The following is a 26,212-nucleotide window of genomic DNA, read 5'->3' on the forward strand; positions in this document are numbered from 1 at the left end:
CTCAAGAAACTCCTTCATTATTGCCTATTTGTTTTGCTCTTAGGAACCATGGTCTATTAGTCATAATGATAGTTCTCTGTGGGTCAGGGTGCCCTGGATGCCATTTCAGCCATGCTACCAATTAGTTATTACGTGCATCTTGCTTCTGCCAATTAAAGTGCTGCCAGCTGCCTCTACTATTCTGGAATCCTGTCATTCTCATGGATACTAGAGAGCCAAGTTTCATAATAGCATGTCCTGTTATCAGCCTTAGCCTGCAGAGGATAGTCACTACTGAGCTTCTCTGTAATGGCGGCGTCTTTCTCTCTAGTGCATTCCTTATCACCACAGTTAATGAAATGTTCCCCAGCCCCTTCCAGGCAAAGTCAGCTGGTGGGTTCTCAAGTCTTATGTAATAGACTCATTATAGCATGTTCACTTCTTTGGGACTTATGCTTCTTTTCCTCAGGACTCTACTAGGGCAGTTCTAGCATCTAAGATTTATTTAAAAGAAAGCTGTATTTTTTTCCAGGCTTCCAACAGCCATCCCAGCAGTGTATCAGAAGTTGCCAGGGCATTAAATTCTGAACCACAGAGAGTGCCCATATCAATAAACTCTCCCTGATCTAGCTGTAAATTCAGGTCCCCTCCTGGTTCAGAATCATTAAGAGCCACTTCCAGGCATGCTGTCCTGCTTCTTACAGGTTTACATTAGCAGGACCCTACAGCAGCTTTGGTGAAAAATCCCTTTTCTCACGAGCATTGATAACAATTCCCAGGTCAGGTTATGCTAACACTTGGCCCTTCATATTGGTCTTGTGGCCAGGAGAGGACATAGGAGTTGTACGTTGGAGGGCAGCATTTTTGAGCAAGCATCTGCCTCAGTTGAGGCTTCTGCATGGTCCTCAGACTCCCATTTTAAATCAGTGTTTAAAGACATACATAATTTCCTTCCATCTGTTTCAAAGGTATACCTACCTATTCCTTCAAAGATTATACACAGCATAAAAATTTGGGGGCCGCCTGGGTGGCTCAGCCAGTTAGGCATCTCCCTTCAGCTCAGGTCGTGATCCTGGGGTCCTGGGATCAAGCCCCGCATCGGGCTCCCTGCTCAGTGAGGAGCCTGCCTCTCTCTCTCCTGCTCCCCCTGCGTGTGCTCTGTCTTTCTCTCTGTCAAATAAATAAATAAAATCTTAAAAAAACTTAATTTTTGTTTTCCTTTTCCAGTAACTTTAAATTGTTACTTAAAAATGGGTTCTAAACATTATTCAGGGAGATTGAAAACATTCTCAAAAATATTTGAAGTGAAAATTTACCTAAACCAGGCTTATTTAATTATTGACCTGGATATGAGTTTGGGTTCTTAATTTAAAAATATGGAGTATTTTCCTACTACCATTTAGCACTTTCCACTGAATATTTCCTCACCAAGTACAGACGAGTCTTACTCAGAACAGGGAAGCTGATATGTTGAATAACTTATTGTTCACATTTGGCAGTTAACTACAGAGATGTAAAGTTAATAATATGCTTGCCAGGAAAGTTATAAATCAAAAATAAAAAAAAATTCTGGCAGCGAGGACACAACTGGAACATTTTGCTCTAAGACAAGTAGTTAATCATCCAGCTGTGCTCTTGGTTAATAACTCATAGAATGTAAGAAGGAAACAAATGACTGATATTTTCCCATCATCGTGGTTTTAGTGTACTGGGTTGACAGAATGATGTTGGTGAAATTAGGAGAAAAATTACAGGTAAAAGGAAAGTGGTCTCTTTATTTAAGGCATAAATTGAACACTTTTCACTGGTTTGAAACATTAACAACATTCTACACTCTTCTTCAACAGCCCTGTGGTCTTATAAACTCATTATGTGATTACCTGAAGACTACATAGGTTAAAATTCTTGTTTTTCAAGCTTCGTGATTGGCGATTACTTTGTGAAAAAACTCAAGATAGTACATTTGTGATTTATAGGCTTAAAATCATTGTCTTCTCATTTGCTTGTATTCTATGCATCCTAGCCTGTGTAAGAAAACTGACAAACGCCTTAAAAATATGATCTAGTATACAATTATCCTGTTAATGATGTTTATGTTAATACAAACACATATATTTTCTTTTTTTCATCTAAGTGTTATATTTATAGGTATGAAATTGAACTTTATTAAATGGCATTGTATTTTCTGAGTTTTTTCTGATTCCTGAAATAATATTATTTAAATTTTATAAATATTTTCTGAAGATTTTATTTATTTATTTGAGAGAGAGCGAGAGCGAGCAAGAGAGTGCAAATGGGGGGGGGGGAAGAACAGACTCTGTGCTGAGTGTGGAGCCTCACATGGGGCTCGATTCCGTGACCCTGAGATCATGACCAGAGCCAAACCAAGAGTTGGACACTCAGCTGACTAAGCCACCCAGGTGCCCCAAATTTTATGAATATTTTAATAGATTTCTTAAAATGGACTTAGGACCATTTAGAAATTGTGTCTTCAACTTTTGAGTCTAGCTCAAACTTTTGTTATTTTATTATGAATCCATTAATAAATGAATTAATCACTTAGTAAAAAAATACAGTGTATACGATATTCCTCAGGCAATAAATTTGGATGTGTAAAGTAACTGTCTTTATTTTTTTGTAATTCAACCCAAACTTTCTTTTGAACTTACAGTCTATCTAGAAGCAAAAAGTTTAATTTAGTCTTTTTGCAGTACACGTAGTAGACTTTCTTTCTTTCTGCCTGTCCTCTTTTTAAAAGAGAAAGTGTTTCATTCACTCTTTTAACTTAAAGCTCTCCATACTTCTTGAACTCCTCCAAGTATGCATGAAATCAACTCTGTTCTCTCATGCCACTGCTTATTTGGGGCCTGATAGCAGGCTTCCCCCTAGGGCAACAGAAGAGAAACACAAAATAAGCTTATAGTCCTCAGATACTAGAGAATCTATTTATACCTACCTACTCAGAGTGGGGCTATTAGAGGGTGGAATCCCTTCTAAGAGACTCACATAGGCTTCTCACTCTATTATTATTATTATTTTTTAAATGTCTTCTTATGGTCACCTGGGTGCCTCAGTTGGTTAAGCATCTGCCTTCAGCACAGGTCATGATCCCAGGACCTTAGGATGGAGCCTCTGCCTTGGACTCCCTGCTCAGCAGGGAGTCTTCTCCTTCTGCCCCTTGCTCATGCTCTCTCTCTCTCGAATAAATAAATAAAATCTTAAAAAAAAAAAGTTTCTTCTTAAATGGGAAAGCTAATTTCTTCATCATCCTTCATTGGTTAAAGCATATATTTTATACTTTACATGGTAGATTTTCTGACTTTTTGTTGTTTGTGGGCTTTAAAACTTATTTTTAAAGTCAAGTACTAAGAATCGATTTCACCCTTTATTTGTTCTTTCTGCATTTCTGCTGGAATAACTGTTCTGAGGATAAGAATAGAATTCCTTCACTGCTCCCCAATTTGAGGAGAGAAGTCAGTTAGAAGGAAGTGTGTATGTGTGAATGTTGGGGGCAGTGGGAGTAGGCAGAGGTTGGAAGAGGCCACATTAGTGAGTGTGTCACATGATCATCCCACCACACAAATATTGATTTGCTGTCTATTACAGGTCAGGTTCTGGTTTGGGTATAATGAAGGAGGTGAGAAGATATATTCCTGTTTTCAGGGTGCTTGCCGTTAGTGGGCAGAACAAAGAACAAAATATGTGAAATAAGGTACAATTCAAAAAATACATAATACATAATTAAATGTCAAATTGGGTAATGCATGCTCTTTGGTGAAATTACTGTGCGTAAGAGAAGTAGAGAAAGACTGGGTTGTGGTAATGAATCTAAAGATGTACTGTATGTATAATAATAATAATAATAATAATAATAAAGTTGGTCCTAAAAGTTGGATAAAATTTACATAAACATAAGATTACAAAATGGTTAAGGGCATTAAGGTGAGAGAAACAATGTGAGCTAAACTACAGAAGCAGAAATGAGTAAGGTAAGCATTAGGGAAGAATAAAAGGACTGGTTTTTTTTGTTTGTTTCGTTTTTGGAAAAGAGATTGAGTGCTTGGAATTAGATGAAAATAGGTTGAAATAACTTACGTGCAAAATTTTCAAATTTGTAGAATTTATGCTTCCTGCAACAGATAACAGATAGTGCAGAGGCATGATAAATGATTTTGCAGAGGAAAGGGATGATGAAAGCCTAGATGAACTGGAGACTCAAGGAGGCTGTTGTGATTCAAGTGTGAGGTGAAAAGTTCTCTGAAAAGAGTTAAATAATGTGTGAATGCAATGAGAATGACAGGTGATAAAAAGATCAGAAAAACAGAGTGGGATAATATACTGATATGGCAACATACTTTTTAAACTTCATGTTGTATTTTTCCTTTTCCTTACCTTATTCAAGTAAATATTTGTTTCTGGACTCATTGTCTCAGGGGGAGGGATGGAAGACGCAACTGGGTGGAAGCACAAAACTTGGCTTTTGTTTCAGAAATCTAAACCTCAGAGGAAGGATTTGTAAAGTCAATAAAATAAAGTGGATGTGAATGTAAAGGAAAGTGCCTTGGGTGGATATTTGAAGGGAGAATTGCTTGAGACTAGAAAGAAATAGATTGGGCAGAGAAGAGAAATCCTAGGAAGTTCATGATATTCTAGAGATCTGAGGGTTCCATTCTGTTCCTGGAAATGGCCGTGAGGAGATGGGGTTTGATAAGATGCTATCAAGGAAATAACTTCATGAGACTTTTAGCAGATGAAGAATGGGAAACTTTGTGGACATATTCCTATGCTTGAAGAATAGTAAGGAATCTGCGCCTAAAAGACCATAATGCTTTTGCATGATGGACTTCTCAGTGGTAACCTTTATATGAGAAGTGACTTCAGGGCCATATTAGTTTCTTATTTCCTCTAGTCCTTAACCCTACAAAATCCTTTCCTCTTCTTAAACCTCAGCACAACGCTGGAGAATTGGGGGAACCTTAAAAGACACTCAAATTGAACTTTCTAGCCAGCTTTACAGACTCATAATACCAACAGTGGAGAAATAGGAAATAAATTTGCATTTATTGCAATTTAATTTTTTATATTTTATATATATGTTTTTTCTTATATTCACTCTTTCAACAAAGAAAATTATAAGCTCCTAATGGAAGTCAGTCCCTAGCAACATGAAAACAATAACACATAGACCCTAGCCTAAAAGAACTTAGTCTAGTGAGAGAGGAAATGTAAACAAATGATTCTAACAGCCTGTTTCAAATTCATTGTGGAGCAGTTTAGATTAGAAATAAATCAATAATTCATAAGTAAAATTTTTATATATCCTATTATGCATGCTGATTATATATTAAATATTGTGGTTATATGAGGAGGAAATGGTTTATTCATAAAATATAATATTCAATAAGAATTTATTGGGTAAGAATATGATATAGAACACTGCTCTTGGCTGGAGGAAGGATGGAAGGAAAGAATGGATACCAAGATAACTATAAAAATATTCCTAATTTTGAGGAATTTGACATTTAGTTTTGAAGGTAGTGCACGTACATATGTAAAACATGAAAACAAAAGAGATTGGGGAAGATTAAGTTCAGTGCTTAGATAAAAATTGGTGTAAATTGTAGGCTGTCAGAATGAGTACATGTTGGAAGGAAATGAGATGAAAAAAAGAAAGAGAAGACAAGAGACAAATGATAGAAGGTAGACAAACGTTGGAGGTATAATTGTGTGAATCACCTATGAATAAAACATTAGGGAATTTGTCATCAAGGAAGTATATGAAGTACTGAGGACTAGTCACTAAGCTCTGGAAAATGCCCACATCCAAAGCATTGAAGGAAAGTGTCAGGGAGAAGGAAGATGAACTGCCTAGAGGAGTCATTGAAGACCATGTGAGGGGACAGGGCAAGGCAGTTCACGGAAAAGAGTCTGCAGTCAAGTGCCAACTCCACTCATGAGTGGTTGCCAAGAATCTGAACTGAGATAGGCCAACATAAGACATAGATCCTTCCATGGTTTTAGAAGCCAGAGTTCTCACAATTTTCTTTTCCTTCTTTCCTCCCTCTTTCTACCATATCCCTTTTCCATTATTTCTTGTGTATAGTTTCCTTGGGCCTCATTTTTTAATTTTGACTTTATTTTCACCAAACATATTTAATTTTTGAATAAAGAATACTTGCACATAGTAACAAATTAAATTTCAAAAGCTTTAAAAAGTTACATAGTACAGTGAAGACGGCTGTGGAGTAGGAGGACCCTAGAATTGCCTCATCCTATGAATATAACTAGATAACTATCAAATCATCCCAAATACCCCAGAAATCAACCTGAAGATGGGCAGAACAAACTCCATAACTAAAGGTAGATAAAAGGCCACATTAAAGAAGGTAAGAAGTGTGGAAATGCAGTTTGGAGGAGAAATAGATCATGGCCACTACAGTGGGAAAAGAGCTGTGATTGCTGAGAAGAGCAAGAGACAGATTAACACATAGGCAGTCAGTTCATGAAGAAAATGAATCCCAATAGCAATTAGCTTGGAAAGTGAGAGGGGCTGAATTTTTGTGAGTTCTTGCAACCAGAAGGGCTTAATGACTGGAGTTCTAAAGGTCAGCAGGCCTGGCTCAGGAAGAACCTGGGGAATTGCAGTGCTTTTGGAGAGAAGGCAGGCAAACAACCTGTAGACATACAGCATGGAAATAGTGATCTGAGGAGTGCCTGGGGCACAGAGTAGGAAGGTTATTTGCTCATCTCAGAACACGTCCCAGAGAGGCAGCATTCATGGAGACACCCCTCCAAGAACAAAGGAACTCGTAGGCATGAATTCTCTCCTTCACCCCTCAGCATAAACACAGAGCCACCTGTGGGAACCAGCACAGTGCCAACATTGGCTACCTAACTTGCTTACACCAAGCCCTGCCTCCCTGTGGTCTAGTGGAACCACCCTTCTCAGTCACACTTGCCTCCATCCCTGCATGGCAGGGCCCCTCCTCCAGAAGACTGGCCCAAACCCCTGCCCACACTGCATCTCCTGACCTGGGAGTTTTGAGGGCCTTGGTTCCAGAGGCTGTGTAAACAGGTCTCATTTCATAAGCAGACCAGAGCACACATAGTTAAAATTTGCCACATTCAGGCAAGGGACCAAACGCTGCCCACAACAGGCAAAGAGAGCCTCTCTAGAGACTGAAGGGTAAATGGCCAGGACACAACAGCAGAGCACATGCAGCACACATTGGAGACACTCCCTGAAGCAACAGGCCCTGGGGAACAGGGGACACTATAGGGCAGGACACTATAGGACCTCTTCTTTATAAGGCCATTACCCTCAAGAACAGGAGATATAGCTGACTTTCCTAAAACACAGAAGCAGGCACAGAGACATAGAAAAATGAGAAAATAGGGGAATTTGTCCCAAATGAATGAACAGGAGAAGGCCATGGTTAGAGACCTAAGTAAAACATATAATTAACGTGCCTGATGGAGAATTTAAAGTATTGCTCATAAAGATACTCACTAGACTTGAGAAATGAGTAGAAGGCATTAGTGATACCCTTATACAGAGGTAAGGAATAACATAACAGAGATAAAGAGCTCAATAAATGAAATAAGAAACATGCTTGGTGGAATGAACAGCAGGTTGCAAGCAGAAGAATGAATTAATGACCTAGAAGACAGAGTAATGGGAAGTAATCAAGCTGAACAAAAGACAGATAAAAGAATTATGCAAAACGAGAATAGATTTAGGGAACTCAGTGACTCCATCAAACATACTAGCATTCATATTGTAGGAGTCCCAAAAGAAGGAGAGAAAAGGAGGCAGAATATTTATTTCAAGAAATATTAGCTGCAAACTTTCCTAACCTGAGAAAGGAAACATATATCCAGATCCAGAAGGCACAGAGAATGTCCAAAAAAATCAACAAAAAGTAGATCCACACCCAGACATATTGTAATTAAATTGGCAAAATATAGTGATAAATAAAAAATTTTAAAAGCAGCAAGACAAAAGAAGACAGTAACATACAAGGGAAACCCCATAAAGCTATCAGTGGTTTTTCAGTGAAACTTTCCAAGCCAGAAAGGAGAGGCATGATATATTCAAAGTGCTGAACAAGGAAAATCTGTAGCCAAGAATACTCTATCCAGCCAGGTTATCATCCAGAACAGAAGGAGAGATAAAGACAAACAAAAACTAAAGGAGTTAATGATCAGTTAATGAGCTCTGCAAGAAATATTAAAGGCGATTCTGTGAGCAGAAAGGAGAGATGAAAAGTGGCAATATGAAGGTATGAGACACAAAGGCAGTAAAAATGAATACTTTTGTAAATAATAAGTAAAAGAACTCACAAAATGAAAGGCCAAAATATGATGCCATAGACTTAAAATGTGGGTAGGGGAGGAGTAAAGAATGGGTTCAAACTTAATCAACCATCAATGTAATATAGATTGCTATATGCAAAAGATGTTATATACAAACCAAATGGGAACCACAAGTCAAAGACTGCTAATAAATATGCAAAGTATAAAAACAAAGAAATTCAAATATCACTAAAGAAAACCAGCAAACCATGAAAGGGAGAAAGATAAGAGTCTTCAGAAACAATCTTCAGAATCTTCAGAAACAATTACAAAACAAGTAATAAAATGGCAATAAATACATATCTATCCATAATTACTTTGAATAAAAATGGATTAAATGCTCCAATAAAAAAATACAGAGTGACAGAGAGGCTAAAAAAACAAGACCCACCTATATGCTGCCTACAAGAGACTCATTTTAGACCTAAGCGTACATGCAGGTTGAAAATGAGGGTCTGGAGAAACATTTATCATGCAAATGGATGTCAAGAGAAAGCTGGAGCAGCAATACTTATATCAGACAAAATAAACTTTTAAAACAAAGACTGTAACAATAGACAAAGAAAAGCACTATATAATCATATAAGGGGACAGTCCAACAAGAAGATGCAACGATTGTAAATGCACCCGACATGGGAGCACCCAAATACATGAAACAGTTAATAATAAACAGAAAGGAACTAATTGACAGTAATACAATCATAGTAGGGGACTTTAACACCCCACTTACATCAATGGACAGATCATCTAGAAAATCATAAGGAAACAGTGGCTTTGAATGACACACTGGACCAGATGGACTTAACAGATATATTTGGAACACTCCATCCTAAAACATCAGAATACACATTCTTTCAAGTACACATGGAACATCGTCTGGAATAAATCACATAATAGGCCAGAAAAGAAGTCTCAACAAATGAAAAAAGATCAAAGTCATACCGTGCTTACTGGAGGGGAGGTGGGCAGGGGGATGGGTTAAATAAGTGATGGGTCTTAAGGCAGACATTTGTGATGAACACTGGGTGTTGTTTGTAAGCGATGAATCACTAAATTCTACACCTGAAACTAATATTACACTGTATGTTGACTAACTGGAATTAAAATAAAAACTTGGGGAAAAAACCCAAAAAACACAGTCATACCATGCATCTTTTCTGACCATACCTCAATGAAACTCGAAGTCCACCACAAGAAACAATCTGGAAAGAGCACAAATACATGTAAGTTAAATAACATGCTACCAAACAATGAATGGGTCAACCAAGAAATGAAAGAGGAAATAAAAAAATTCATGGAGACAAATGAAAATGAAAATGTAACTGTCCAAAATCTTTGGGATACAGCAAAAACAGTTCTAAGAGGGAAGTTTATAGCAATACAGGCCTATCTCAAGAAGCAAAAAAAATCTCAAGTAAATAACCTAACCTTACACCTAAACAAGCTAGAGAAAGAACAACAAACAAAACCTAAAACCAGCAGAAGGAAAGAAATAATAAAGATTGGAGTAGGAATAAATGACATAGAAACTAAAAAAAAAAAAAAAAACAAAACAGTAGAACAGACCAATGAAACCAGGCTCTGGTTCCTTGAAAAAAATGAATAAAATTGGTAAACCTGTAGCCACACTTATCAAGATAAAAGGAGGAAGGACTCAGATAAATAAAATCACAAATGAGAGAGGAGAAATAACAACCAACACAACTGAAAAAACAATTATAAGAGAATACTATGAAAAACTATATGCCAACAAATTGGACAACCTAGAAGTGGATAAATTCCTGGAAACATATAAACTACCAAACTTGAAACAGGAAGGAATAGAAAATTCGAACAGACAGATAACCAGTAAAGAAATTGAATCAGTAATTAACATCTCCCAAAAAACAAATTCCAGGACCAGAGAGCTTCACAGGTGAATTCTGTCAAACATTTAAAGAAGAGTTAATATTTATTCTTCTCAAACTATTCCAAAAAATAGAATAGGAAGGAAAATTACCTTGATACCAAAACCAGTTAAAAACACCACAGAAAAGAAGAACTCTGATGAAAATAGATGCAAAAATCCTCAATAAAATACTAGTAAACTGAATCCATCAATACATGAAAAAATATCAGTTGCCATGATCAAGTGGGATTTATTCCCAGGTTGCAAATGTTTTGCAAATCAATCAACGTGATATATCACATCAATGAGAAAAAGGATAAAATCTATATGATCATTTTAGTAGATGCAGAAAAAGCATTTGATAAAGAGTAACATCCGTTCCTGATAAAAACCTTCAACAAAGTAGGTTTAGAGGGAACAAACCTCAATATAATAAACGCCATATATGAAAAACCCACAGCTAACATCATCCTTAATCATCAGTTCTTGGTTTTTCCCATAAGGGCAGGAGCAAAACAAGGTTGCCCACTCTTACCACTTTTGTTCAACATAGTACTGGAAGTCCTAGCCACAGCAATCAGACAACAAAAAGAAATAAAAGGTATCCAGATTGGTAAGGAAGAAATAAATCTTTCACTATTTGCCGAAGACATGGTATATATAGAAAACCTGAGAGAGTCCATCAAAAAACTGCTGATCAACGAATTCAGTCAAGTCATGGGATACAAAATCAAGTTACAGAAATCTGTTGTGTTTCCATACACCAATAATGAAGCAGCCGAAAGAGAAATTAAGAAAACAATTCCATTTACAACTGAATCAAAAACAATAAGATACCTCTGAATAAACCTAATCAAAGAGGCAAAAGACCTGTACTCTGAAAATTATAAAACACTGATGAAAGAAATTGAAGATGACACAAAGAAATGGAAAGACATTCCATGCACATTAATTGGCAGAACAAATATTGTTAAAATGTCTGTACTACTCAAAGCAATCTACATATTTAATGCAATCCTGATCAAAATATCAACAGCATTTTTCACAGAACTTAGAGCAAACAATCCTGAAGTTTGTATGGAACCACAAAAGACCCTGAATAGCCAAAGCAATCCTGAAAAAGAAAAGCTAAGCTGGAGGCATCACAATTCCAAGCCTCCAGTTATATTACAAAACTGTAGTGATCAAAACAGTATGGTACTGGCACAAAAATAGACACATAGATCAATAGAACAGAATAGAAAACCTAGAAATGAACCCACAACTATTTGGTCAATTAATCTTTGACAAAGGAAAGAATATCCAATGGGAAAAGACAGGCCCTTCAACAAATGGTTTTCGGAACACTGGACAGCAACATGCAAAAAAGTGAAACTAGATCATTTTCTTACATTATACACACAAAAAAATTCAAAATTGATTAAAGACCTAAATGTGAAACCTGAAACTATAAAAATCCTCGAAGAAAACGTAGGCAGTAACTTCTCTGACATCAGCCCTAGCAACATTTTTCTAGCTATGCCTCCCGAGGTAAGGCAAACAGAAGCAAACATACACTATTGGGATTACATCAAAATAAAAAGCTTCTGCACAGCAAAGGAAACAAGGGAGGTAAGGGAAACAGAAGCAAACATAAACTGTTGGGATTACATCAAAATAAAAAGCTTCTGCACAGCAAAGGAAACAAGGGAGGTAAGGGAAACAGAAACAAACATAAACTGTTGGGATTACATCAAAATAAAAAGCTTCTGCACAGCAAAGGAAACAATCACGTGGAAACTAAACAGCAACCTACTGAATGGGAGGAGATATTTGTAAATGAAAAATCTAATAAAGGGTTCATATCCAAAATATATGAAGAACTACAACACACCACCTGAAAAACAAATGATCCAGTTAAAAAATGGGCAGAAGACATGAATAGACATTTTTCTAAAGAAGACATCCAGATGGCCAACAGACATGTGAAATGATGTTCACTATCACTTATTATCAGGGAAGTACAAATCTTGTCAGAATGGCTAAAATCAACAACACAAGAAACGAGGTGTTGGCGAGGATGTGGAGAAAAAGGTGTTGGCGAGGATGTGGAGAAAAAGGAACCCCCTTGCACTGTTGGTGGAAATGCAAACTGGTGTAGCAATTGTGGAAAACAGTTTGGAGGTTGCTCAAAAAGTTAAAAATAGAACTACCCTAGGATTCAGCAACCACACTACTTTTGGGTATTTACCCAAAGAATACAAGAACAATCCAAAGGATACATGCACCCCAATGTTTATAGCAGCATTAACTATATTAGCAAAGATATGGAAGGAGCCCAAGTATCCATTGATTGATGAACGAATAAAGAAGTCTTGTATCTATATATTGGAATATTTTTCAACCATAAAACAGAATGAAGTCTTGTTATTTGCAACGACATAGATGGAGCTAGCAAGTATAATGCTAAGCGAAGTGTCAGTCAGAGAAAGACAAATGCCATATAATTTCGCTAATATGTGGAATTTAAGAAACAAAACAAAGGAGCAAGAGAGGGATAATAGAGAGAGACAAACCAAGAAACAGACTCTTAACTATACAGAAAAAACTGATGGTTACCAGAGGGGAGGTAGGTGGGGGGATGGGTGAAATAGGTGATGGGGATTAGAGTACATTTACTGTGATTAGCAATAAGTAATATATAGAATTGTTGGATCTCTATATTTACACCTAAAACTAATATAACATTGTATGTTAACTAGAATTACAATAGAAACTTTTAGAAAAGAAAGGCATACAAAGTATAATAAAAATGTAAATTTACATAGTATATATTGTGCTAGTATTTACATATATGTGTGTGTATATATATATATATATACATATATATATATGTATATGTGCATGCATATTGGACGAGTTCTTCATCTTACTTTTTCACCTAACAATTATTATAGGGATTTTATTATTATTACATATACAGAGATGCCCAGTTACTTTAAGGTTTGAATGTTATTTCTTGTGTGGACATAGCATAAAATATTCCATCAATCCCCTACTGATAGATGATTAGGTAATTTCTAAATTCCCAGTCTTATAAATCATGCTGCAACAAATATCCTTATGTATACTTCCTTGTGAACATGTATGAAAATCTTTGGATAGTTTTCTAGAAATGCAGCTGCTGGTTTGAAAGGTATGTGACTTGATCATTTTTATTAACATTGGGCCATAATTTGAAGTAGCATTTATTTTAGGTAACACAGCAGCAGAGGACATGTAGAATTCAGTGATGTTTTTCTATTTGTTAGGCAGATGGAAATCTCTAGATAGTGAATGAGACTCCCAGAGCCAAAAACTCTGCTGAGAGAATCTCACAAACAGTGTGTAGCAAGGAGGAAAACTCATCAATGTGGATGTGGCAGAAGGGCCAGGACTCTTACTTTGATATTAACCAGGATTTTAATTTTTGTAAGTTTCCTGAGCCATTACAGAAAGTCCTTTGTTTAAAATGTTTCAAAGCCAGAAAAAAAAAAAAAAGCATCATGTAGTTCAGAAGGTAGAGAAATTAGAAACATCTGGTAAGTTTGGTTGCAGACATGGCTTGTGCTGACATGGAGATGTAATAACCAGGCGGTTGACTAGTCCAGTCTAATTTGGGTGAATAATATTTTCTCAGCAGTCTCCTGGCCACAAACTATCAAAAAGCAATGGGAACATGCTGTAAAGTGCCTTGATGCCCAGAACAATTACACTCTGGAAACATTCTCTTGGCTGGCTGAATGTGACCTATGACCATGGCTCAGTTCATTCCACAAACAGAATTAGTCACAGAGCACATATGAAATAACACTCTTTGTAGGACTTTCTTGTGTTAACTTTCTAAGTGCATGATGCCACGGTGGGTCCTCACACCTTGGAATGCTATTTATTGCCTTACAATAGTAGGGATGGAAAATAATGCAACACTTTGCTTTATATAATTATACAAGTTCCATTTTCCTCATGTGGTTATTGACTGTACTTTTTTCAGAGCAATCTTATATAAGGATGAGGCCAGTATAAGACTCTGAGTCTGACTTTAGTTTTAACATATTTTTACTGTCTCAATTTCATGTAAATAACATTCAAGTAACTGGTGTCCTAAGAAACATACTGATACTCAGTTCAGTCCTGCACTTACGTGTCTTTCTGATCCCTTTCTGATCCCTCTCTGATCTCACGAGAGAAAATTTATTACTTCACTTTCATGTAATTCATATGTAAATGAATTATATTCAAACATAATCCACTTGATTTACTTGTCACTTTGCATTTTAATTTACTTATGTACCTATCTCCAACTGGATGTCTACTCATCAAATTTAGGAGTGTTTTATTTTGTAATGGAATCATGTGACTGTCAGAGTGCCAAACTTATAATAAATAAAGAATAAATGTTTATAACATGAATGAATCAGTCAGCTAATCAGAGACCATGAGGTACTTTGATATGAAATCCAATCCAGCTACTAATCATTTTTCTCCAATGGGTACATTCTTCCATTTGGTTTTGTTAAAACTTTTTTACTAATCCATATTGTTGGGTGATTTTCCAAAGGCATTTGTAACTTCCTGAGTATGTACTCTGAAAATATTGACATGTAATTCTGTAATTAGGATGAACCAATTTCATGCCACTTTCAAAGACTTCTGAGGATTCTGTTATCTGATGGGAAGAGTTAGTTTGCTCTAACTGAAGTTTAGTGTCTTGCTTTCTACTATACTAGGACATTATAACCTAAGAAATTTCCAAAGTAGCTGGTACAGCCACTCTGGAAGACAGTATGGAGGTTCCTCAAAAAGTTAAAAAATAGAGCAATTGCACTACTAGGTATTTACCCCAAAGATAAAAATGTAGTGAAAAGAAGGGGTATATGCACCCCAATGTTCATAGCAGCAGTGTACACAATAGCCAAACTGTGGAAGGAGCCAAGATGTCCTTCAACAGATGAATGGATAAAGATGTGGTCCATATATACAATGGAATATTACTCAGCCATCAGAGAGGTTGAATACCTACCATTTGCATCGACATGGATGGGACTGGAGGGGATTGTGCTAAGTGACATAATTCAATCAGAGAAAGACAATTATCATATGGTTTCACTCATGTATGGAACATAAGGAATAACACTGAGGACCACAGGGGAAGGGAGGGAAAACTGAATGGGAAGAAATAAGAGAGGGAGAAAAACCATAAGAGACTCTGGACTCTGGGAAACAAACTGAGGGTTACAGAAGGGAGGTGGGTGGGGGGATGGGGTAGCCCGGTGATGGGTATTAGGAGGGCATGTGTTGTGATGAGCACTGGGTGTTATACACAACTAATGAATCGTTGAATACTACATCAAAAACTAATGATGTGCTGTATGTTGGCTAACTGAACATAACAACAACAACAAAAAACCCCCAAAACAAAAACCAAACAAATGTCCAAAGTATTGGGTCAAATTAAAGAAACTTCAAAAAATATTTATCAGGAATCTATTTTCTGAATTATTTGTAACCCTCATCATCAAAGTGTGTCCTTCAAGCACTGCCATGCAGCTAGTATGTCCCTGAGTACTGTACTGAGTTGTCTATGCAGACCCAGTTGATGCAACACACGTCGTTTTTACAGTTCTTTTCAATTTGGATTCAGTATCCCTCTGATTTTGTTTGTTTAGAAGTTGAACATAATGTTTAGTTATAGTTTCATCCTTTGTCACTTTTAATTTTCAACAATGCTTCCTAGTCCATTTGCTGAAAAAAGCATTTTCTTGGGCCCAATCTCCTTGAAGCTCCTGTGCTGACCTTTCATGTTTATGTAGCCTAGCCTAATTTCACGTCAAACCTTTATCCTTTCTTTTGTAGGAATATGGGTGTATTAAGGCAAGACACGATGATATTATAATATAGCTTTTGTATTTCAAGAGGACTAGGGGATGATTCAAAATATGTGAAGTTAAGATTTTATTCACAATAGAGAATGTTGGGATATTATGTTAGTAATTGAGTCAGCTATGTTGTGTATCTTGGAGAAAATTATATAATATTTCCAAGTTTCCTTGTCTTTAAAATATGGTGAAGATTGGATAGGATTCTGTTGAGTGTCTTGCATAGCTGAAACACAGTAGGCACTAAAAATGACAGCTAATAGCAGAATGTATAGATGCAAAATAAACTGGGAGAAGGGCACCTGGGTGGCACAGTCAGTTAAGCATCCAACTCTTGGTTTTAGCTCAGGTCATGATCTCATGGTGGTATCCAGCCTGGCTTCCGGCTCCATGCTCAGCGTGGAGTCTGCTTGAGATTCCCTCTCTCTATCCCTTTGCCCCTCCCTCTCATGCTTTCTCTCTCTCTCTCTCTCAAATAAATAAATCTTAAAAAAAAAAAAACACCAAAAAACGCTGGGAGAAAGAATCTTGTCTGAGCTTGGTATATGTATGGCATGCATGCTGCCACTCCATGTTCACGTTGCCCAGAGTAGGTCCTGCTGATAGCTCAGCACCTTTTCCATTGCTTCTGCATACAGCTTTTGGATTGCTTTTGAGTAGCCAATGCCAGGTAACCAAAGAAGGAAAATGAGTTGAAACCATTTTTTCATCCCTCAAATAGTTTAATCCCTTCATATTATCCCTCATATAGTCTACTCCCTTCATATTACATAAAAGAAAACTGAGGCCTGGAGAAGTTACATGATTTCCTCAAGGTGATATACATTTAGTGAGTGGTTAAAACCTGTACTAAAGTCAGAACTTTTAATTCCGTTCTCCTTCATTGCAACATCGGCCTTTCTTGTTCACCTTCTTTCATCATAAGTAGAGCTGGGGTTCATTGTCAGTTGCCAGTTTTTTTTCTCAAGCAAATAAATTAACCCATGAATTTTTTGAACTAATATCTGCTGGTTTACATAAATGAGCCACACCGACTGGTTTACACTGGTGACTATAGTATTTTTTAAAAGCCATGGTGTTTGATTCAAACCTCCTGTTCGATTGGCTTTCAGAAAAGCAAAAGCCTGAGGGTCAGCACATGTTGAAGGAGGTATAATCAAGGTAAACAATTAGATAACTAGGAAGAGGTTTCCTAAGCAAGACTAAACATTTTCCACATCTTCTTTGATCATTTGACTTTTTTTTCCTGGTCTGTTATAGTATGCTGAAATTTGGGGTTTGAATCCTCAGAAGCGGCAACAGTTAAATTAATCCTTTTTTTTTTTTTTTTTTAACTGAGCCGTGCTCATGCTCGCTGACAGCTACCAAATTAATTTGGACTTACTTAGCCAAAGGAAAAACAGGATGAGAAAAGACAATGTGAAGTCTCTTTTCTCATCGCTTATGCCTCCACCCCCACTGTTTTTTGTTTGTTTTAGTTACATTTTCAAATATTCTCTCATTTTCCCATGTTCTGCATTCACTTAGAAAATCTTCTAATAGCACAGAGGACAAACAGGAGTTCCAGAAGTGCTGATTCATCACAGCAGAAGTCCAGTGGTTTGGCAGGAGACTTAATTTTGAAATGTTGAAATTGGCCCTTTTAAAAATAAGTCCATGGCAGCAGATGTCACTGTTGGTCTATCTTAGCTTTAGGGCACTTCTTGAGCACCATTTGCTCATGAGCTTAGGAGCCCCGGGATCCTAGATTTTAGGCAGCAGGGTCTTGTGGGACATTTCATGATTGGTTTGTGGACTAATATAAGGGCCAATTTCTTCTCCCTGGAACCTAATTTAGTTACATAGAGTTTTTTAATGTTATGATTATGATTTTCTTTTTTTTTTTTTCTTTAAAGATTTGTTTATTTACTTTAGAGAGAGAGTGTGTGTGAGCAGGGGAAGGGGTGGAGGGAGAGGGAGAGAGATAATCTCAAGCAGACTCCCCATTCAGCACAGAGCCCATTATGGGGCTCCATCTCACAACCCTGAGATCATGATCTCAGCCAAAATCGGAGTCGGATGCTCACTGACTGAGCCACCCAGTGCTCCGATTATCATTTTCATACTAATGTCATTTGCCTTTTTAAAGTAGAGATCTTTTCTTTGAGGTCCAAATTTTCTTTGTTTCCTTCTGTGTATCATTTCTTAAGCATGGATCAGCTTTCTTTTTTCTGCTCAGATATGCTTATTTATTCATGTATAAATTTCCTTAATTCTTAGTTCTCTAAGATACTTTCTTCAACATTAATTCTTTTGCTATTAACTATGATGCAATGAACCCTTACTTTTCTGAGCGAATAATTTATGCCAGTTATTTAACTATTGTCTCTCAGTTCCATGGCCTCCTTTTTGACTCTACTCTGTGATGCTAGAACCCTGCAAATTTCATTCCTCAGATTTTCTTGCCAGATTCTTGAAGGCATTAGAGGGAACTGGAAGGTATTGGAGGGCAGACTTTCCATATAATGAAAGAGGAGATAGACTTTCTTACTGTTTTAAAATTTGTACCATTCTTCTTGGCCTCAATTCCAAAATGGCGGTTCTCCTAAGCATCAACTAGTGGCCCCAGCTATGGAAGTAACTCCAGCCTCCAGCTGCTTTTGGCCCTTCCAGAACCATCTTCATTGTGTTCCCTCAGAGGTACCAACAACAGCCAGCCCAAGTCCCTTCTTTAAAGCATCAAATCTGGGGGCTTGATCTTGTGGCTCCTAGGTTCTGGCTATCCCCAGCTTTTCCCTTTTGGTACCCTAACCTCAGGCATTGTGGCTGTTTATGGAGTATTCTGTTTCTGCACATGCAGACCACTTACCACCTGCAGAACCAATTTCCTCCATTGAGTTCCCTCTGTTGAGTATGGGTTTCTGTTTTCTTGACTTGTAAAAAATATATATAAATTTCAAATGATATTTAGTGTTAAAAATAGGGAAAAAGCAAATAGCAAATATACTGCGTTGTGTTTTTGATCAAAATTTAAAAATTCTTCCCTGATTTGAGCTTTCAGCATGAAATATGTAGTGATGATTTTGATTACTTGATATGGAATATGTCTTGTGAAATGTATATATACCTTCTGACACGATCAAGGCAAAAACTGATGTTAACGTTGATAGAAATTTCTCCTTGTGAAAATAATCCTTGCCAATGGGATTCTAGATAGGTTTGACAATTACTAAAATCACTTGATGCCTGTTCTCTATCCCTGATCTAACTTATACTTCATTATATGGAAAGAAAACCAAGGCCTGAAAAGATGCAGGGGCAAGCTTAAGGTCATACAAGTGAGTTGGTAGAAACCTGGAGCAGAATTCAATCTAATTTTCTTTCCTTTGCCTCAAGCTGCTTTTAGTTACTCATGATATTACACATATCCTGTGCAAGGATTTGTTAGCATTTGGTAAGAAATGAGCATAAATAAAGTGAATAATACGGGGTTTCTTTGAACTAGTCATAGTTATATTGGTGTACTGTGCTGAGAACTTTAATTTGGAAGGGATAATGTTAAAGAAGTTGTTGCCCTTCTATGAAAGTCAGTTACTTCTTTATACGATGTATTCATTCATTCATTCATTCATTCATTCATTCATGTTCAGTCAACTAACACTTATTAATATGTACTAATGTACATGTGTCAGTGTATTGGTGTCATTTTGACTGATTTAGATCTGTCAGCATCCCCTCTTTCTGTTCACAGCAGTGCTTGAATAAATTGTGCTACATTAACTTATACTTTTTCAATTGTTTTCTATTAAACCCCCTACAATCTAGTTTCTGCTCCTTTTCTATTAAAACAATCCTTGAATTCACCAATGACCTATCTATCATCAAATCCAATAAACACTTTTCTGCTTTTGTCTTGACCGACTTTCTGTGGCAATTGACATTATTGACCAGTCCCTCCTTCCTGAAAACTCCCCCTTTCTTTTTAGATAGTTCTCTATTAAGTTAGCCTCCTGCTTTTCTGATTGCTTTTTCTCACATCTATGTAGGATCTCAGGTATCAGTGACCTCTGCGATCTCTGTTCCTGGTCTTGTGCCCTTCTCCCTATATTTTCTGTCCCATATGACCCTCTTTTAGCTCACCTTCTGACCGCCTACCATCATGTATGTTCTGAGGGTTCCCAAATACATATCTCTAGCCTAGACCTCTTTCCTAAGCTCCAGATCTTAATGTACAGCTGTTTGCTGGAAAATCGCTCCATCCACAAATATCCCTGTTCCACCAATACCAAGGTACTTGCAGCTTTTGCTCTCATCATGTTCCATAGCTCTGTATTCCACAATCTTCCCCCATTTGGAATGCTTCAATTCTTGTTCACTTTCTTCGTATAGTTAATGCCTAACTCAGTTCTAATGCCTAATTTAAAAAAAAGCCCCAACAACCTTATTTCAAATATCTCAGTTTAAATGTCTCATTTGAAACAACTGTCCTGATGCTCCATTGTTCATACTTCTTTTCTTGTTCGTACCTTTCTTTTATTCATATCCCTGTCCTAATGCTTGATTGTTACCATTTTTTTTTGCTTTTCTCCCTTACTAGATTCTTTTGATAGTCTCTAAAGATGAGTGCCATCAATATCTCACCTTCCTATACATGCATGCTGCTTCTCACAGAAAGAGATGGAGTCTCCTTCTCCTCTTCTTGAAAATGGGCTGCACTTTTGCTTGTCTTAGCCAACAGTGTGTGGCAGAAGTAGCATTCTAGGATTTCTTAGTACTGCAAGTGCCCATTTAAGAACTGCAAATTAGAATTGTCTGGGAGTTTGAAAATGCCAATGTCAGTACCTAGTGCAGAACGATGACATCAGAATCTCTGGGTATGGAACACCAGCATCCATTTCAGACTGATCATATTAGAGTCTCTGGGGGTGGGGCATCCAGTGTTGAGAACCATCTTCAACAGAGTTTGGCAAACATTTTCTGTAAAGGGCCATACTGTAAGTATTTTTGGCTTTGGTAATATTTGAAATACTATTTTCCATAGTGCTCAACACCTATTGTAGCATAGGAGTAGCCATAGATATGACATAAACAAATGAACATGCTCGTGTTCTAATGAAACTTTATTTATGGGCATGATTTTGAAACTGTAGTTTACTGACTGATGAACTTGAGCAAATGACACCTGATTTTTTAAAAATTTCAGATTTGTTGGGGTAAAATTGTAAGATATTTAAAGCATACATTGTGGTGAATTGATATATATTGTGAAAGAATTTCTGCCCCCCCTTAGTTAATTAACACATCCATTGCTCCATGTATTTATCTTTCTTTTTCTTTTTTGGTGAAAACATTTAAGTTCAACTCTATTAGCAAATTTTAATTGTACAAGTGTAAGCAATGTATATCAACTATAATCACCGTGTTTTACCTGGCAACCACTTTTCTACTCTCTGTTTCTATGAATTTGACTTTTCCCCTCCTAGATTTCACATATAAGTGATATCATGCAGTATTTGTCTTTCTGTCTGGTTTATTTCACTTAGTATGATGTCCTCAAGGTCCATCTGTGTTGTCACAAATGGCAGGACTACCTTCTTTCTCACACAGCTGAATAATATTTGATGGTGTGTGTGTGTGTGTGTGTGTGTGTGTGTGTACATCTCACATCTACTTTATCCATTCATCTGTTGATGGGCACTTAGGTTGTTTCCATATCTTGGCTATTATAAATAATGGTGCAATGAACATGGGAGTGCAAATATCTACTCAATATCGTGGTTTCATTTACTTTGGAAATCTCTACTTTTAGGCTTATTCTTCCAATTTTTAAATATTGTCAACTAACTGAAAAAATTTTTAAATGCTGTGTAAGTCAAACTAAACATGTGTCTGGACTGGATCCAGTTACTGCATCTGTGGAGAGTCTGAGCAATGACAGAATCAAGGGAGAGTTGGGTGTGGAACCTGGGGGAGAAACTGCTTTGTCAAAGAAAGCACGTGTGAGGGAAATACCAAGAGTAAGAGAGAGATGGAGGATTGGTCTAGGGAGTAGAGCATTGATGAGTCATTTAAGGAGTCAAGAGAGATCAGGTCTCTTTCCATTTACATTTCTATTAAACGAGAGAATAACTTTTATTGGAATAATGCTAAAATATTTTATAATACTGTACTTTCTTTCATATCTGTATCTTTATAGTTATTGTCAAGAAAACAAATAAGATCATATGTAGGTGATGGAAACTATTAAAAACCAGGTGGCTTATTATTCAGGACTTTAGGGAGTAGAGAAAGGGAAGAGTGGGGGAACTGGCTAAGAGTAGAGAATAGGCCTTGGGGGTCTATCTGCAAGTAGAGTGGAATAGAGCTAGATAAGTATGGGGAGAAAATATACTTCCGGAGTGATATTCAATACTTAGAATGTAATGAAAGAGCTGGGATTAGACAAAAGTGGAGGATAGCCAGGAATCAAGTCCTGGTGGGCTGGGAGGTGTTTTGGCAGTGTTGGTCAAAGCAGAAGCCAAGGTGAGGTACTGAACTGGGTGGCCAAGATCAGAGCCAGAAGTATTGAATACAGAGCCAGGGATCTGGAGGCAGTTTGGAAAGATATGCAAGGTGGACTATGCCAAGAATATGTACCCCCTGGTTTGGGAGTTTTCAAGTGGGAAAATTGCTGAGTTCCTAATGCATGTTATGTAACTAACATAGTAATTCTTCTTAGGCTATTCTTTAAGTCAATTTTGAATTAAGAGTTAAACTAGATTTAAAATCTGAATTTTGGTTAAAAAAAATTAAAACATCCAAACATATCATCTTTCCAACAAATATTTTTTAAACAGACCTTTCAGCCAAGTTGCCTAAGAACAACAGTTGACAAGAACTGCACGTCTTCAAACACTGTCTACGGCAGAATGGAAACAGGAACCTCTGGGAATATCTGTGAGTCATAAAATGTTGTGAGGAACTTTCCAAAGACATTTTCTTGCTAGGATGGAGAGTTCTAATCTCATATTGGCAGACTCTGTTGGCGACAAGGTACATTGTTTACTTTGATTCCTTTTCAGCTGTCCTTCATGACCTTAGTTTATCAAGTTTTTGATATATTGGAACACAGGAGTTGCATAAAATGACAAGATTGTAAACCCCTTCTGTTCTTTTAGTCTCTTAAAGGAGATAAAAATCATGATCCCAATCTATGCTTCCTCTGTGAGTATGTTTAAGTCACTTGTCTTTGAAGGAAGTAGTTTGGATTACTCCCACAATTTTGAAAGCTTATAGCACTGGTAATTGAAGACATATGTTTTCTTGTAATTAAGAAAGGATGTCAAAAAACACTGCATAATGCTGCCGAAAGAGGTATTTCCTAAGTGTGGTGTTCATGCATGCATGGGGTTATTTAATCTAGTTTAAATATGAGTTCTTGAATTTGGTGAAATATAGACGCAAATGCATATCCAACAAGCATAGTTATCAATGTTAAGACAAGACCAAAAAGTAGGCCAGAAAAAAAAAAAAAAACCCAATCCTTTGCTCATAAATTCAATCTAAATTTAAATGTTTGATATTGGATAGAGCCTGAGTAATTTTAAATTGATTTATTATTTATAGATCTTTTCCATTTTTATTTCATTTTTAAAGCAGAGGTTCAAAAGGTTTTGACTGTTGTACAAAACTGTGCAGTCACCACCCAAATCAATATGTAGAACATTTCTATCACCTAGAAAGCTCCCATGTGACACTTCTAGTCATTTTTCTACTACCACTCTCCTCCAAACACCAGAAACAGCAGAGAATAGTTTTACATGCTCTTGGACTTCATATAAGTTGAATCATACAGTGTGTACTTTCTTGGGTTTTACTCCTTTGACCCAGCATGTTTTTACAATTCATCCAAAATTGTTGTGTGTTTGAGTTGTTCAGTCCTTTTAATTGCACAGTAGTATTCCACTGTATGAATATATACCACTGTCTATTCTTCTGATGATGAACATTTGCATTGTTCCCAATTTTGGTTATTATAAACAGGGGTGCTAAAACATTATTGTAAAGTCATTTTGTAAAGTATGTTTTTATATCTCTTGGATGAATACCTAAGAGTGAAATCTCTGCATCTTAGGATTTTATAAGAAATTGCCAAACAGTTTTCTAAAGTGATTGCATGATTTTACAATCTTACCAGCAATGAATGGAGTTCCATATACTTGTCATTTTTTAGTATTTTTAGGCTTTTTGATTTTTAACGTCTCAAGTGAGATTGAAACATTCTTTCATTGTGGTTTTAATTGAATTTCTCTGATAACTAGTGATGTTAAGGAACTTTTTGTATGTTTTTTGGTCATTTCTTTATCTTGCTTTATGAAATATCTCTTTGATTCTGTTTACCTATTTAAAAAAATTTTTTTAGGAGTTCTTTTTATATTCTAAGAGTCCTTTCAGATAAATGTCTTCTGAACATTTCTCCTAGCCTGGATCTTGTCTATTTATTTCCTTAATGGCTACTTTTTTTTTAGTTGAGGAATAGTTAATTGAGAACAAATTAATAATAATTTAACTGAGAAATAATTCAAATGCCATAAAACTTACCTTTTTAAAGTAAATAATTCAGTTGTTTTTAGTATATTCACAGCTGTACAACTATCAGCCCTATGTAATTTTAGAACATTTTCATAACTCCTCAAGTAAATTCCATGTCCATTAGTGTTCATTCCGAGTTTTCCTCTCCTCCTCTAGACCCTGGCAGCTGCTAATATACTCTCTGTCTCTATGGATTTGCCTATTCTGGACAGTTTATGTAATTGGAATTATACACAATTGCACAATCTGGTGCAAATCTGTAGCCTTTTGTATGTGGCTTCTTTCACTGAGCATGATTGGTGGCTGAATAGTATTTCACCATATAGATATACCACATTTAAAAAATCTGTTCATCAATTGATGACTATTTGGTTTGTTTCTACTTTTTGGCTATTATGAATAATGGTGGTTTGAACATTTATGTACAAGTTTTTGTATAAATATATGTTTCAATTCTCTTTACTATATTCCCACTATTGACTGAATATGGTCCTCTGACATTCATATGTTGAAAACATATGGTATTTGGAGATCGGAGGGTTTAGGAGATGATTAATTCATCAGGGTGGAGCCCTTATGATGGGATTCATGCCCTTATAAGACATGAGAGAGCTTGCTTCCTTTCTCTGTTCGTCGCCATGCAGAGACACAGAAAGAAGGTGACAGTCTCCAAGGCAGGAACTGGGTTCTCACCAGACATTGGATCTGCCAGTTATTTGATCTTTGACTTCTCAGTGTCCAGAACAGTGAGAAATAAATTTGTGTTGCATAAGCCACTCAGTCTGTGGTATTTTTTTTTTATAGCAGCCTGCACTAAGATAATTCCTAATTACTGGGTCATATGGTAACTCTACGTTTAACTTTTTGAGGAACTGTCAAACTGTTTCCCACACAAACTGCACCATTTTACATTCCCACTAACAATGGATGAGGGTTTGAATTTCTTCATATCTTTGCCAATAATTGTTATTGTCTGTTTAAAAAAATCTATATAATTATCCACTGTGTTTTTGATTTGCATTTTCCTAATGATTAATGAGCATTTTTTCATGTGCTTTTTGGCCATTCTTTGGAGGAATATGAGATCCTTTGCCCATTAAAAATAATTTTTTGTTGTTGAATTATACGAGTTTTAATATATTTTGGATGTTAAACCCTTTTTAGATATATGGCTGTTAAATATTTTCTCCTATTCTGTAGGTTGTATTTTTATTTACTCGATAGTGTCCTTTGAATCACAGAAGTTTTAGTTTTGATTTCGTTTAGTTCAGTTTGCCTATTTTTTCTTCTGTTTCTTGTGTTTTAGTGTTACAGTAAAGAAGGCATTGCCTAATCCAAAGTCACAAAGATTTACATCTGTTTTCTTCTAAGAGTTTCATACTTTTAGCTATTAAATTGAGGCCCTTGATCCATTTTGTTATTTTTTGTATACAGTGTGATGCACGGTTCTAATTTCATTCTTTTGCTTCTGGATATCCAGTTGTCCCAGCACCATTTGTTGAAATGATTATTCTCTTCTCATTGAATTGTCTAGGTTCCCTTA

At 36.5% G+C, this 26,212-nt stretch overlaps 1 long non-coding RNA gene across 2 annotated transcripts in view; it reads left to right on the plus strand.

The window, feature by feature from the left end:
• Nucleotides 1–23,594, plus strand: part of LOC103659665 — a 102,521-nt gene extending 78,927 nt beyond the window's left edge. For both annotated transcript variants that reach the window (XR_567575.2, XR_005838124.1), the window contains exon 3: nucleotides 22,935–23,594. This is a non-coding gene — a long non-coding RNA (uncharacterized LOC103659665). The remainder of the gene's footprint in view (nucleotides 1–22,934) is intronic.
• The last annotated feature ends 2,618 nt before the right edge of the window (nucleotides 23,595–26,212 follow it).

This window comes from Ursus maritimus, unplaced genomic scaffold, assembly GCF_017311325.1.
Source record: "Ursus maritimus isolate PB19 unplaced genomic scaffold, ASM1731132v1 scaffold_1, whole genome shotgun sequence".
NCBI lineage: Eukaryota > Metazoa > Chordata > Mammalia > Carnivora > Ursidae > Ursus > Ursus maritimus.